Source organism: Pseudorca crassidens, chromosome 1 (assembly GCF_039906515.1).
Source record: "Pseudorca crassidens isolate mPseCra1 chromosome 1, mPseCra1.hap1, whole genome shotgun sequence".
Taxonomy (NCBI): Eukaryota; Metazoa; Chordata; class Mammalia; order Artiodactyla; family Delphinidae; genus Pseudorca; species Pseudorca crassidens.
In genome coordinates this window covers 105,543,729-105,560,323 of record NC_090296.1, presented here as the reverse complement: position 1 = coordinate 105,560,323, position 16,595 = coordinate 105,543,729, and positions in this window count along the sequence as shown.

The following is a 16,595-nucleotide window of genomic DNA, read 5'->3' as shown; positions in this document are numbered from 1 at the left end:
ACTGTTGTGGCCTCTCCCGTTCCGGAGCACAGGCTCCGGACACGCAGGCTCAGTGGCCATGGCTCATGGGCCCAGCCGCTCCACGGCATGTGGGATCTTCCCGGACCGGGGCACGAACCCGTGTCCCCTGCATCGGCAGGTGGAATCTCAACCACTGCGCCACCAGGGAAGCCCTTGGTCCTTCTTTTTTAAGATTATTTTGGCTATTTGGGGCCCCTTGCTGTTCCATATGAACTTGAGGATTGACTTTTCTATTTTTACAGAAAAGGCCACTGGAATTTTGATAGGAATTTCTAAGGATCTGTAGATAATTTTAGGTAGTATTGCCATCTAACAATATTGTTCTCCAGTCCATGAACACAGGATATCTTTCCATTCCTTTAGCTCTTTAATTTCTTGCAGCAATTTTTTATACTTCTCAGTGTACAAATCTGTTACCTCCTTGGTTAAATTTATCCTGAGCCAATTTTGCTGTTTGGATGCTATTATAAATGGAATTGTTTTCTTAATTTCCTTTTCAGAATGTTTACTGCTGGTATTAGCAACCCAACTGATTTTTTTTTAATAATTATTTTTTTAAGGATCTAGACCTTTTATTTTTTTAATGTTTGTTTATTTATTTATTTATTATTTATTTATTTTGGCTGCACCAGGTCTTAGTCGCGGCACATGGGATTTTCGTTGCGGCATGTGGGATATTTAGTTGCAGCGTGCAGACTTAGTTGTGGCATGCGAACTCTTAGTTGTGGCATGCGTGCAGAATCTAGTTCCCAAGCCAGGGATTGAACCTGGGTGCCCTGCATTGGGAGTGCAGAGTCTTACCCACCGGGCTACCAGGTAAGTCCCTACAACCCAACTAATTTTGAGTGTTTACCTGCAGCTTTGCTGAATTAGTTTATTACCTCTATTAGTTTTTTAATGTTTTTTTTTTTGAGGGGGGTATTTTCTACATAGGGGATCATATTATTTGTGAGTAGAAATAGTTTTACTTCTTTCCAATTTGTATGTCTTTTATTTATTTATTTTTTTCTTGCCTGATTGCCCTGGCTGTAAGTTCCAGTATAGTGTTGCATAGCATTGGTGAAAGTGAGCATCCTTGTTTTGTTCCTGATCTTAGAGGGAAAAGTTTTAGTCTTTCACCATTGTGTACAATGTTAACTGTTTTCCAGTGATGGTTTAAGTCCAGATTTCTGGTTTTGCTTTGTTTTGTTTTCTTACTGTTTGCACTATATTGGGCTTCTTGAATCCAAAAATTCATATCTTTAATCATTTTGGAAATATTATTAGCTCTCCTTTATTTTCCCATTCATCTTTCAGTATTGTAAGTATATATTTGTTAGACCTCCCTCTGTGCTGTTTGCTCATCTTTATTACATATATTCTATCTCTTTGGCTTTCTTTGTTGTATTTTGTGTAATTTCTTCAGATGTTTTAATTATTTCTTCAGTTCTGTCTAATCTGTTTAATCCACACACTGTGATATTTTTTATTTTTAAAAATTCATTAATTATATTTTGCATTCCAGAGAGCACACTGACAGGATGCTAGCAGCCAGAGTCCATGACACCAGGGGGGCTCTGGGGCCATGGAAAGGGCAGACTCAATACAGGAATATTTTATTGAGGTCACTGCATGCCAGGCTTTTCTGAGTGATGGGGCCCTGGGAAAATCAGATTGTTTTTGCCCTGTAGGGCCCACAGCTTGGAGGCGACAGCCACCTAAACGTCTATAAGCATGATGTAGGGTGGAGCAAGGTGACTGCCTCTGGTTCTTTTATAACTCAGCTAATTTTTTTATAGACTCATTCTTTCCTATATTTTCTCCTATTTCATTAAATATATTAAATGTGTTTATTTTATATTCTGCATCAATAATTTTTATAACTGATGCTTTTGTGAGTCTTGTCCTGAAATTTTTTTCTTTAAGATTTTAAGTCTTTATTTAATTTGTTAAAATATTGCTTCTGTTTTATGTTTTGTTTTTTTGGCTGCAAGGCATGTGGGATCTTAGCTCCTGACCAGGGATTGAACACGTACCCCCTGCATTGGAAGACAAAGTCTTAACCACTGGACTGCCAGGGAAGTCCCCTGAAATATTTTATAATGATACTTGTTCACAATAACTTACTCTTCGTGTCTCATCATGTTGTAGTATGGGTTTATTTTCCTTGAAATTTTATTAGTGGTTTAATTCATTTTTTTGAGGTTTAAGTGGAAGTTGAATTTCTTGAGATAGATTTGGTTTACATTTTGCTAAATGTCCGGGGCACCACCAACCTAGGACTAATTTGAATGAAAATGTCTGCTTGTGTTTTGGGGACCATTCAGATTCTATAAATTCTGTCACCAAACCCATTTGAGGGTGGGTTTGTAGTCTTGAATTATCAAGAATGACTTATTTTTTGCCTCCATTTATGGCCAAGACTGAGACAGAAAATTTTCTTTAACATCTTCCTCTGTGTGGTGAATTGTTTTCTAGTTTACTCACCAAGTATACTGCCTTTTGGAGAGTCCTTGCTTTATGCAAAGTCCAATATAATATCCTACCTTCCCTGGACATACATTGTCTCTTGTCTGCCATGCTCATCATCTTTAAAAGCTAAACCTCTAGGCTACCAAAGGTTGACGTGGCTGGATCTCTCATATCTCTCCAGCCTCATGATCCCTTCCCCACTGCTCTTTATTTTGGCTTCTGAGGATCTCTCTTGCATTCTTGATAAATCAGCCATGCATCTACAAGAATTTTTTTTAAATTTAACCAGCATTTTAAAGATGTTTTGCACTGGGCATTTAAAATTTTTTTTGATACCTAGTCTGCCAAGAACTATAATTTTTTTAACATCTTTATTGGAGTATAATTGCTTTACAATGTTGTGTTCATTTCTGCTGTATAATGAAGTGAATCAGCTATATGTATACATATATCCCCATATCCCCTCCCTCTTGTGTCTCCCTCCCACCCTCTCTATCCCACCCCTCTAGGTGGTCACAAAGCACAGAACTGATCTTTCCATGTGATGCAGCTGCTTCCCACTAGCTATCTATTTTACGTTTGGTAGTGTATATATGTCAATACTACTCTCTCACTTCGTCCCAGCTTACTCTTCCCCCTCCCTGTGTTCTCAAGTCCATTCTCTACGTCTGTGTCTTTATTCCTGTCCTGCCCCTAGGTTCATCAGAACCTTTTTTTTTTTTTAGATTCCATATATATATGTTAGCATATGGTATTTGTTTTTCTCTTTCTGACTTACTTCACTCTGTATGACAGGCTCTAGGGCCATCCACCTCACTACAAATAACTCAATTTCATTTTATGGCTGAGTAATATTCCATTGTATATATGTGCCACATCTTCTTTAGCCATTCATCTGTCGATGGACACTTAGGTTGCTTCCATGTCCTGGGTATTGTAAATAGCGCTGCAGTGAACATTGTGGTACATGACTCTGTTTGAATTATGGCTTTCTCAAGGTATGTGCCCAGTAGTGAGATTGCTGGGTCGTATGGTAGTTCTATTTTTAGTTTTTTAAGGAACCTTCATACTGTTCTCCATAGTGGCTGTATCAATTTACATTCCCACCAACAGTGCAAGAGGGTCCCCTTTTCTCCACACCCTCTCCAGCATTTATTGTTTGTAGACTTTTTGATGATGGCTCTTCTGACCAATGTGAGGTGATACCTCATTATAGTTTTGATTTGCATTTCTCTAATGATTAGTGATGTTGAGCATCCTTTCATGTGTTTGTTGGCAATCTGTATATCTTCTTTGGAGAAATGTCTATTTAGATCTTCTGCCCATTTTTGGATTGGGTTGTAAGAACAATAATTTTATATTGTTTCCGAGTAAGGATAATCTGTACTGTATTTAGGTTATCTTTCCCCTGCTCTTAAATGGTTTTGTTGTTTTGCTTTTCTTTATTAAGTATAATAGTGAAGGGAACATCTTTGTTCTTTGTTTATTTGTTGCTTTATCAATATTTAGATTATTTCCTTGGGGTAGTTTTTAAGTAGAATTTCCAGATCAAAAAAAAAAAAAAAGACCATTGTTTTGAAAGAAGTTTAGGAAATAGAATCAATAACTCTTGCATGGAGGAGGTGAGGCAGAGAAAGGAATCTAGTATGAGACTTAAGTTTTTGGCTTATGCATTGTTTTTGGCTTATGCAACTGGGTAGATGATGATGTCATTAACTAAGATTGGCAATACAGATTAAGGTGGTTGTGTGTGTGGGGAATGATAACAATGCATGTAGGGAGAGAAATTTTTATTAGGCATTTGGAAATATAGGGCAGATGCTCAGGAGGGTGTTTGGGGCTATAGATACAAATTTGGGATTCACAAAATTAGGGTTCTGGGATTCCTGGGATCCATCAAATATATTTTCAGGGATCTATGTGTTCACTAAATTGCTTTCTATATTCATGCTTTCATTTCAACAAATCTGGATGACCACCTTATGAGTTACCAACTTACTTCAGTGTCTGCATTTGTATTTATGTTTATAATCTTGCTGGTGTCAAGTATCACAGAGCCAGGCTTACTATGTAAATTATGCAATCAGGTCAGGTGAAAATTAATTGTTGTCATCATGTGCTTGTCCATATGAATGAATGTTTCTTAGTAGTTTGAATAGAGAAAAGTGGTGGGAGAACTGAATCATCACATGATACACAGTTCTATTTAAATTAAAAAGAACCCTATGTTTTAGCAACCAGCCCCATATTCACATTTTGAGTTGGCAGTAAGTTTCAAGAAAACAACACAACCATCCACATACTAATGTTTATTTCATTTTTTGAGTTTTTTTTAGCTTTTTAGTTTAATTTGAATTCATTTTATAAATTTCTTGTTTGCATACTTGTGTAAGAACTATAAGCATAAGAAATTTATATTTAGTTTTATATTTAAGTAAATATTATAATAAAAATAATTTCAGTCAACATTGAAAAAATTAAGAGAAATGCTTCCTTTAAAAGGCTTCTGTACATTACACAAATTTGTGCATGAGAGCTGAGCCATGGATTTAAGTGGGACTTCTCCAGAGGAAGTACAGAATGAGAAAGAAAGTGTGCTGAGAACAGAACCCTGAGAAGCAACAGTAATTGAGGAATGAATTAAGGGAAAGAGAAAAACTTAGAAACCCAATGTTAAGAGGAGAATAAGAAGCCCAAAGAGAAGAGAGTTCTTAAAAGGAGGGAATTGAAATGTCCTTAAAAGGCACTGAAAAAAATTTTTTTAAAAATTTAAAAATAATTTAAAAAAAGGCACTGATAGTCTTTTTCCAAATATTTTCAGTTGAATGATAGTATCAGAAGTCATATTTTTGAAAGTAAAGGAGTGAATAGGAGGCAAGAATGTAGGAACAGTGAGAGGAGACCTTTCTTAAAATAAGCTTGGTTATGATAAAAAGAAAAGAATGTTTCTGGAATGGGACATAAAGTCACTGTAAATGCAAGTCCCTGAGCATGTTTATGTACTAAAAAGAAGGGGCTAATGGAGACAGGGTTCTCATATACATAAGAAAAAATAATTAACAGAAAAAGGCCTCAAAGGAGATGGGACTCAATGTGATACAGATAGCAAATGGCAGGTTTCCCCTTGAAACAGTAATGATAGTGTTACTTTGAGATGAGATATGAAGAAGTTTAAAAGTGGGACTAGAGTCATGCTTGGTGGCTTTTAATTTTCTCTGAAGTAAGGGCCAGAGTGATGGGGTGGGGGTGTTTATGAAGACACTGGTGAAGATTTGTAATAGCTATTATGAGAAATGGGCAGGTATACTGAGATCTGGATTCTAGTTTTGGCTTCGTCCCTTACTAGCTCTGTGAATTGGACAACTAATTTAACCTGTCTGAATATTTGTAGAATGAGAAATTGGACTAGATAAATTTTAAAGAGTTTTCTAGTCCCTAGATGATTTAATTTAGAAGTCGGGCACTAAATCCTTTATAATAAATAATCTGACACAAAAAATATTTTTTTCCCCTTTTAACAGTTACTTTGGGAGCAAAAAAACATAGGCTGTTTTAGACTACATGTAATTTGAAAGTCCACATGAAAAATTAAAAAGACAGTTAGGAAAGGAAGGGAAAAGGAATGAAAGACTTATTTTTTTCTCCTTTTCAAACACTCCAGTAATCCACCACAGCCAAACAACACTAACGGAAAGATGCAGGAACTAGGATAAGAAAAAAAGGTGAAAGAAATTGTTGTCAGTATCTTTTTAGCCTCTAGCTCTTAGGAATTTGTAAATGAATTCCAGCTACGGTTAAGTTATGGTGAAATTCCAGTGAGGAACTGAGGAAAATGAGACAGCCTGGAGGAATTTCTTTTAACAGAATCCGCTCTGAAGACGTAGCTGCTGTGCATCTTTAAGGAAGGAGTGGCCCCAAATAAACAGGGGCTTCACAATGATTGAAAATGTAAATTTAAGCGTTCCCCCCTGTGTTCTCAAGAATTTTGTTCACAATTAAACTTAAAAAATTAAATTTAATTTACAATTTGAAATATGAATCAAACAAAGTAACTTCCTGAAGATTATATCTGGCCTTGTAAAGAGAATTAAGACCACATTCATCAACCATGGGATACCTAATTCTTTATTTTTCCCATGAGAAAGTTCTTTACATAAAAAAACCCAAAGCAATCTGAGTTGTGCCTGAAATGCCAGAAAATCCAGGACTACATGGTTCACTGAGCAGCGTAGCCAGGAATACTCAGGAGCTGCTTTTATGGAGCTGTGTGCACCTACCCTATTCATTGCGTCCAGCTCTCGCCTAACAGCACCTCCGAGGAGGAGACCTCCAGCAAAAGAAAGGGTTCCAGTCCTGCCAACTCTTACACTGTTTATCTTTTTACACTTCTGCTTCTCTCACCAGAATGTGAATTCCTGGAGGGCAGAGAAGTTGTCTAATTCATCTTTTTATCCCTAGAGCCTATAACACTCACTTGTACATAGCAATTTTCTACTGTATGCTTACCGGATAAATGGATGATGTAAATCTATGATTCAGTGTTCTGAATAATTAAAGGCAAAGTATATATAATAATTTTCAAACATTCTTAAGGTATGGGCAATAGTAGTTCTTTTCAGTTGTTTTAACATAAAAACAAATGGTATCTGGCATCTTTGAAAATTAAGGAGAATATGTAAACATATATATATATATATATATATATTCCTGAGTACATGTATGAGCATATGTTGTTTTGATTATTTCCACACATCTCTTGCCAAGCAAACTTTTCTAAAACACCATCTTTATTTTGTTATTCCCCTTATTAAGACCCATGATGGCTTGTAGTTGCATAATGTATTGGTTTGGAACCCTAGGACAATCTAATGAAAAGCAGAGTTTTCAATTAAGTCCAAGATTTCTTCAGCATTGTGTAACAGAAATTATATAGAATTATGTTATGTGGGCATAATTATTAATCAGTACTTATTTGACTGCGAGGGACAGAAATTCAACTCAAATTAGTTTAAGAGAAAAAAAAGGAAGGAAGGAAGGAAGACGATATTTCTTTGAGTAAATGGGAAGTCCAGGAGATTCCATCTAGCTATAGGCATGGCTGTTTCCAGAGGCTCAGACAATGTTGTCAGGACTCTCTCTACCTCTCAGTTTCACTTATTTCTTTTTTGGATTCATTCTTCAATAGGATTTCTCCTTTATGAGGGCAACATGGCCTCCGGCTGCCTCAGGTTCACATTCTTCAAGTTTAGCAATCTCCAAAGTAGGAGAAATCTCAATCAACTCCAGAGGAAAAGTTATGGGGAGGACTCTGCTTGGACTGAACTGAGTCATGCATCCATTTCTCAATCAATTACTCTGGTGAAAGAATGGACTACTTTGACTGGCTAAATCTGGATCACATGTCCTAACCTTGTGGCCAAGGGAAGGTGGAGTCCCATGATGGCCGTTTTCCTTCAAGATCACTTGGAACGGGGTAGGGCAGTTGTCCAAAGGAAAATGTGTGGCTACTACCAGATGGAAAATGTATGGACAAAAGTAGCTGAACAGTCCACTACACCAGGGCTGAGATGTAGCTTGTATGTACAGGTCAGGTGAAGCAGCTGGCATCCATCCAGATAGCTTAAGGGTTTATTCTAAATGGCTGGTGTACACGCTGTACCATTGTTAACTATTTTGAATATCATCCCTGCATGACAGCATTCCACCACTTATGAGTTAAAAATAACATATGTAATGCAATATGAGCACTGTTGAACACATAAAGTGATTTATCTTTATGGAACAAAAATTACTTTGCACTTAAAATGATTTTTGGCAGGGTAATTTTCAGAGCTTGATCAGCATTGGAGCAGGGAAAGAGAATTGGTGAAACCAAGTGAATGCTCTTTGTTTCTTCTTAAGAAAAATTTAAATAACCTGTATATATATTACTTCATGAAGTATTTATGTCATATCATCACGCTCCCCAATATCTAAAAGTGGTTTGACTTTCTGATAGTAAGATTGAATACTTTTGTCAGTAGTGAGCTTAGGGAAACGTGCACCGAAGCAAAGTTAAGTCCCAAGTCCCTAAGATGCCCTTCAAAAGCAGTCATCCATTTAATTTGATCTATTAAACAAACTTAGCAGTTGGGATGCCCACACAGTGAGGAAGGATGCTTAGAGATGGAATTCTGTGTTTAATTGGAATCTTCTGTCCTTTATTAGACAACCATAAGCTTCCAATTATACACACCATCTTCATTTCAAATATGGATTTATAAAACCTTATGAATTTTCATTCTTAGCAACAGATTAGGAATAAAAACAAGCTCCTGCCATGAACAGATATAAGGGGTTTTCTTTTCTCTTTCTTCCCTTTTTTTTGCCATATCCCAAAAGGTCATTGATAATTGACCAAATGGCCACTGTGTATCCAGAGCTGTGTTAGCTCCTTGGAGCTATTAAAAGGAATTTTGAAAAATAATCCCTGTCCTTGAAGAATTTAGGTAACACGTCTCAGGAGAAAAAATTAACATGCCCAGAGCAACCAGGTAACACTTAAATGGCCACTTTGCTGTTTCCACTAATGATGTAATGACTTGCATTTCAGTCTGTTGAAATTTTACCCATTCTTCAAGGTCTGTCTCTAGAACTTTCCTTCATTTAGCTTTACTTGATTGCTTCAGTGTAAGGTGGGGCTCACATTTCATTGAACCACCCACCCTAACTCTTGACACTTAAAATGTCTTCAGCACTTCGTCATCTACAGCAGTGGTCCCCAACCTTTTTGGCACCAGGGACCGGTTTCACGGAAGACAATTTTTCCACGGACAGGGGGCTGGTTCAGGCAGTAATGTGGGTGATGGGGAGTGGCAGATGAAGCTTCGCTCGCTTGCCTGCCACTCACCTCCTACTGTGTGGCCAGGTTCCTAACAGGCCTCGGACCACTACTGGTCCTCTGCCCAGGGGTTGGGGACCCCTGATCTACAGGATGCAGTCCAGCCTCCAGAGCCTGGTGAAGAGCCCCTGACTACCTCTCTTGCCTTATCTCCCCTTTCTCTTCTGTTTGTACTCTGCTTTGAAAGCAAACCAAATCCCGATACCAAAACCAAACCTGGTTTAGTTAAACAAAACAAAACCAAAGTTACCAACTACTGTGAATTTCCATATCCTATCTTCTCTAGAATAGCCCTTTCCCGCCTTTTCCCCAGATTTAGATCAGACAAACTCCCTCTCATCCATTAACCTAACCTCAGCTATTAGTCTCTTAATGAGATCTCTTCTTTTTCCATCCTCTAGGTTGTGCTGTCTTTTGTACCTATTATCTTTTGTACCTATTGTTAAGAGTCTGGGTAGTAGTGATTTGCTGTAATGTCTGCATTCCCCTTCTAGACTCTTAGCGCTTTGAGGGCAGCCAGTGCCTTACTTATTTTGGAATCCTGAGTGCCTAGTAAGAGTGCCTGGCATTCAGCATGTTGTCCATAAAATTGTACTGAAATGAATTGGATTGCATTGAACTAAGAGGGAGTGTAGAGAAGACTTGGGGTAGCTGAAGATCTTAGGGTTTATAAAACCTGGGTTTTACGTCAGTGTTGAAAAAGGGGAAAAAGCCTTAGAGAAGGGGGAAATGATAGGAGCAATACTCCAGAGGTGAGAATGAGCCTGGCAAAAGATGGGGACTGTAAATGGTCATATCTTGCTGGAACGGAGGCTGTAGAGTGGGGAGTGTTGGGAAATAAGGTCAGAAAGGCCAGGCGGGGCCATGTTATGGAAGACTTTGAATGTCAATCAGAGGAGGTGAAACATGATGCAATAAATGCTGCAATTCAAGAAAAGAAAAATTTAGAAATATCCCAAGTATCTGTGTACAAAATGAGCTTATCACTTCTGCATGTCTCTGTTTTGGTACTTATCATATTGTTACTATTGGTATGTCACTGATCCCAACTCGCCTTGAGTCATCTGAACATAATAGACTGGCGGTTTGAAGCAGAGTATGATGCGTTGGGAGTCAGAAGCCCTGGGGTTGAATTTCTGCTCTGGCGCTAATTTGTTACCTGATATGGTGAAATCACTTTACTGCTCTAATCCCGAGTGTTCTTATCTGTAAAATGAAGGCAGAAGGCAGGTGACATGATTCATGAGGTCCCTTTGATCTCTAGGAGTCTATATATAGCAAGATAAGTAATTCGTAGCTAATTTATTAATCTATCTCTGCCTCTTGGTTTTTGTTTATTTACCTGTCTTCTGGGTATCAGAGTTGCTTCATTAGACTGGTTTCTGACAATCTCACAATCTGCTCTGCTGAGACCAGTCTCTGAGGTCTTGACCATCTTGTCACACCTAGAAAGCCCTTCCTAACCCCCCACCCCTCCTTAAAAACCCAGCTCCAGTCCAATATCTTTCTTAAAGCTTTTCCTAACTTATCCAGGTCTCTGATACTTACAACACCCTTGCTTTTGGTGTTTAAACATATTTTGTCTTGAGTTATTCTTTATTTGTTTTATATTGACTTTTCTCTGTCCAATTAGTTTGTAAACTTCTTAAAATAAAGAACTATTACATGCAACATTTGTTAATCTCCCCTATCCAGCTCCACCTCAGGACAAAGCTAGGCACAAAATAGTCATTTAATAATGTTCTTGAATATTGAACTGAGTGACGTACAGGAATATTACTAAAAATAGAAAAACAAGACCATCAAAAAGACATCTGTAGGGCTTGGAATTGAAGTAATGTAGCATATCAATGATTTTGTAGATGGTATTTTGTACCCAGCAAAAGACTGTTTTAAGACAGGGTGAACTGTGAAGTTTCTTGTCTGTAGGCTTGTCTTGAATTAAAGAGTGGGTGATACTAGGGCCTAGAGATATTCCAGCCAACTCAAGGAAAAGAGAAAACAGAGAACTGTTTACTGAGTGACTTTGCTGTTGGACATGTCCCAACTGTAGCTTGAGAACATCAGGCAGAGTTACCACCCTGCTGCCACAGCCTCTGCCAACTTGGATAAGAAGCAGTGAAGTTGACCTGTCTTTTGGCTCTGAAACAAGGCAAGGGAGCGTACCAGCAGGCATGGGAAGGAAGAAGTTGTGAAATGAAAGACATGAAAAAGAGATGACTGACTGTGATCCTCTTTCCTCTTTTCCCCTATTACCCTGAGTCTCTCTCCTGCTTCCTTGACACCTGTAAAGTGGTATAAACCAGATCCTTGCACTTATACCAACTGGGGTGTGGCACCCTAGGGGTCTAGCTTGGGGCAAGGGAAGGCAGTGTAAATCAGTTGTTTTAGGTTGTTTTGTTTCCTAAAGTGGTCCTATGCGAAAAGGTTTGAAAATCACTACTTAGGTGATTAGCCTTCCAACAACCCAATGCTTTTAAAACTCAGTGCAGGACTTCCCTTGTGGCGCAGTTGTTGAGAGTCCACCTGCCGATGCAGGGGCCACGGGTTCGTGCCCCGGCCCGGGAAGATCCCCCATGCCGCGGAGCGACTAGGCCCGTGAGCCATGGCCGCTGAGCCTGCGCGTCCAGAGCCCGTGCTCCGCAACGGGAGAGGCTACAACAGTGAGAGGCCCGCGTACAGAAAAAAAACAAAAAACAAAAAAACCAAAACTCAGTGCAGAATATAAGAGGAAAGATCACTGTTTGAAGTAGTTGAATTCTAGATCTGGCAGTGTCAGGGCTCTCTTGATTGTAAATTAGCTCATGGAAATAAAACACCTGAGCTTAGGAACTCCAAATCCTGATTTTGCTCTCATATTGCCTCAGGCTGTCTCTGGTAGGAAAGTCTAGAACTGTGGATTCGTTGTACATCAGCCCCACTCCCCACTTTTCCAAATGCCCCAAAGCTGTTAGTGTTTATAACAGACGAAGTCAGCATTGTGTTGATTTGTCTTACCGTGTGTGGAAAATGTAGGAATAACTCCCATGTATCATCAACTGTTTAGTCGGCGCTCAGTTCCTTAGCAGGGGAAATGGTAAGATTTATTAGGGAAAGTATCCGTCATCCCATATAAATAGATGCACAGTTAAAGCAGATGCAGAAGGCAGGGCGTATATTTCTGTGTGACTGATCATAAGGAACTTATTATCAAGAACTCTTTGGAAAAATCAGTCATTTGGGAAGATGGCAAACATAAGGTACACTTACATTTTTATGCAAAACAGTCCTCAAAACAGTAATTTTGACTTTAAGTGCGTTATTGGGGTAGGAATCATTGTAATTAAAAATTTTTTTTGCTTTAATTTTTTACTTTTGAGAAAATATGCAAGTGATAAAAGCAGCCCAATAGTAGAAAAAGGTACATAAAGTAGGTCTCTTTCCCACTGCGAACCCCAGTCCCCAGTCTCCTCCCCTCGTAGGCCATCATTGTTGTCAATTTATTTGTATCATTCAGACACATTCAAGCTGATCCTCCCCTTTAGCTTTTATACACATGGCAATCCACTCTCCATATTCTTCTGCAGCTTACTTTTTTCCTTAACAATATACCCTGGAAATCATTTCTTATCAGACTGCATATATGGGCCAGGCTCATTGTTTCTAACAGATTTAACTGATGTTGACATCTTGCCATAATGGTTTTAGGGGTTTTGGTTTTGTTTCAACATTACAGATATACTTTAACCATACCCTCACTGCCCAGGTCCCTGTTGTTCCCTGCCCAAAGGTAATCACTATACTGAAATTAGCATGTATCCTTTCTGCCTGATTTTTATATATTTAGTGCATATGTATTTAGTATTTCATTGTGTGGCTCTGGCACCATTTATTTATCCTCAATTGTGTTTTTGAAAGCTTAGTTTGTTTCCATTTTTTTACTGTTAAAAACAATGCTACAGGTTAACGTTCTATTTCATGTCTCCTTGGGTACATGTATGCAAATTTTTTAGGAAATTCCCACAAGTCAAATTGCTAGGTCATAGGGTATGTGCTTACCAACTTCATTTGATACTGTAACATTGCTCTCCAACACAGTTTTTAACAATACAGCATTCACACCAGCCATGTTTAAAGGTACTCCCTTCTTTTTTTCCATATTCTTACCAACACTTGGGCTTCTCAGACTTCTAAAATATTGCCAGTCTAAGGGTGAAATAGTACCTCATTATGGTTTCAATTTGTATTTGTTACTGAGAGTATCTTGTCTTATTTTTTTTTGCTATTTAGCTCCCTCTAATAATTAACTATTGAAACCTTTGACAATTTTTCTACTGCAGTACTTGTTTTTCCTTATTGATTGATAGGGATCTTTTTATATTCTGGATACTAATACCCAGTAATATGAATTATAAATAACTTCTTCCAGTCTGTGGCTTGTATTTTTTACTGTTTATGCTATCTTTTGTCTAATGGAATTTTTATATTTTAATGTATTCAAATTCTCATTGTTGTCGTTTGTGCTTTTGGTGTTTTAGGAAACACGAAGAAATGTAATGAAGACATTCTCCTATACTTTCTTTTTAACTTTTATGATTTCCCCCATACATTTAAGTTTTTAATCCATGTGGGATATATTTTTGTTCTGACATGAAGTGGAGATTTATATTTTTTCCCCTTTATATGTACTGGCTATGGCCAGTTGTCTTAGCACCATTTATCTAATGGTCACGGCTCCCTGCTGACATGTACAGCTATCTCTGTCCCATACCAAGTTTCCATATATGTGTAGGTCAGTATCAACTTATTTTGTTCCTTTGACCTATTTTTATATCCTTGTTCCAATACCACACTGCTTAAATAGTTATAGCCTTCTAATTAGCCTCGTAGGGCAAGACTCCAGTCCTTAGTTTTCTTTTTCAAAACTGTCTTTGTTAGTTTTGTCTCTTTAATCTTCCACATGAACTTTAGGGTAGGATTATTAAATTCCTTGAAAAGTCTTGTTGGGATTCCGATTGGAACTGTAGTGATTCATAGATCCATTATAAACTCACAGGGGGAACTATTGGAGCTACACAGTTATATCTTTCAATCCCTATATGTCTCATAATTTATCCAGTGCATCTTTTATGTAATGTTTTGTAATGTTTCCCAAATAGGTCTTGCATGTATTCTATTAGATTTTTGCCTAGGTATCTACTATAAATTAGCGATTATATATATATATATATATATGTGTGTGTGTGTGTGTGTGTGTGTGTGTGTATATATATATATATATATATATATAAATTTTTTTTTCTCTTACACCCTGAACATGGATCCAGAATGCTGAATTCTCTTATTTGTTTGAATTATTTGCCCACAAATTCTCTTGCAGTTTTCTATGTAAATAATCCTATAGTCTGCAAATAAGGACAATTAGTTTCTGCCATTGGGTGTAAATAGAAGTCATATACACAAATTCCAGTCATATCCCTAAAGGGGAAACATAACCACTTTCCCCTTCTCTCCTTCCTGCCACCTGGAATGCAGATGTGATGACTAGAATTGGAGCAATCATATTGGACTTGAAGCGATCTTAAGGAATAAAGATCACACAAAACATAACAAAATGATAGTAAGAACTTGGCTCTGGACTACCCAACCAGTCTTTTACATGTAAGGGAAATAAAAAAAAATTTAGATAGTTCAGAGTTTTCTGCCACTCAAACCCAGTCCAATCTTACAACACTATCAGGATAATGAGTGATAAATTCCCAGTTTGCCATTGGTTTTTATTTTTTTCATAAATTGTGTTTTTATAAATTGCTGATCTGTATTAAAGAGATAAATTATATTGATAGATTTTTAATGTTCACCCATCCTTGGGATTCTGTCATGATATGTTCTTAGAGTTTGCAGAGGTCCAAACATTTTATTTCTTACTCTTCTCAAGGTTTTAATATGAAAAAAATTTAAACATACAGAAAAGTTGGTCTGTACAGTGAACACCCATATATCCACTACCCAGGTTCTACAGTTAACATTTTATTATGTTATATTTGCTTTGTGTCTTATTTATTATGATATGTTTTAAAGGCTTTGCTTAATTCATTTAGCTAATATTTTCAAGTATTTGTTTACATGTGTTCAATGGTGAGGATAGCCAGTATTTTCTTTTCTTATGCTGTCTTTGTCCAGTTTGGGTATCAAGAATATACTTATCGGGCTTCCCTGGTGGCGCAGTGGTTGAGAGTCCGCCTGCCAATGCAGAGGATACGGGTTCGTGCCCCGGTCCGGGAAAATCCCACATGCCGCGGAGCTGCTGGGCCCGTGAGCCATGGCCACTGAGCCTGCACGTCTGGAGCCTGTGCTCCGCAACGCGAGAGGCCACAACAGGGAGAGGCCCGCGTACCGCAAAAAAAAAAAAAAAAAAAAAAAAAAAAAAAAATATATATATATATATATATATATACTTATCTCATAAAATGGAGTAAGGAGCTCTTCTATTTTTGTCTTCATTGAAAAAGTCTGACCAATACAGGAAATAATCTTTGAAGATTTGGTAAGACTCACCTCTTTGGGTAAGTACTTGGTTGGCATGGTGCTTTTTTAATGGGTATATATATTTTTTAAAATTTTTGGCTGCGTTGGGTCTTTGTTGCTGCGTGCAGGCTTTCTCTAGTTGTGGTGAGCGGGGGCTACTCCGTTGCGGTGCACCGGCTTCTCATTGCGGTGGCTTCTCTTGTTGCAGAGCACGGCTTCAGTAGTTGTGGCTCACGGGCTGTAGAGCGCAGGCTCAGCGGTTGTGGTACACGGGCTTAGTTGCTCCGCAGCATGTGGGATCTTCCCGGACCAGGGATCAAACCCGTGTTGCCTGTAGTGGCAGGCGGATACTTAACCACTGCGCCACCAGGGAAGTCCAGTAATGGGTATAATTTTTTTTAATTACAGATTCAATTCACTTAATGGTTATACGTAAATATATAGATAGACCTTTGTTTTTCAAGTCAGTTTTAGTGATTTATTTATTTCTAGAGAACTGTTTCATTAAATTGTCAATTTTTTTAGTCTAATGATATTCATTGTATTCTCTAGTGCTTTTAAAAACCTTGACTCTATTTATAGTTATGTCATTTTCCTACATTCTTCTCTTTTTCTCTCAATCAATCTTACCAGGTTTGTCTATTTTATTAGTCTTCTGAAAGAACTAGGATCTATTGATTCCTCATTGATTTTTCCCCTTTCCATCTATTTCTCTTTTTTTGTTATTATTTCTTTC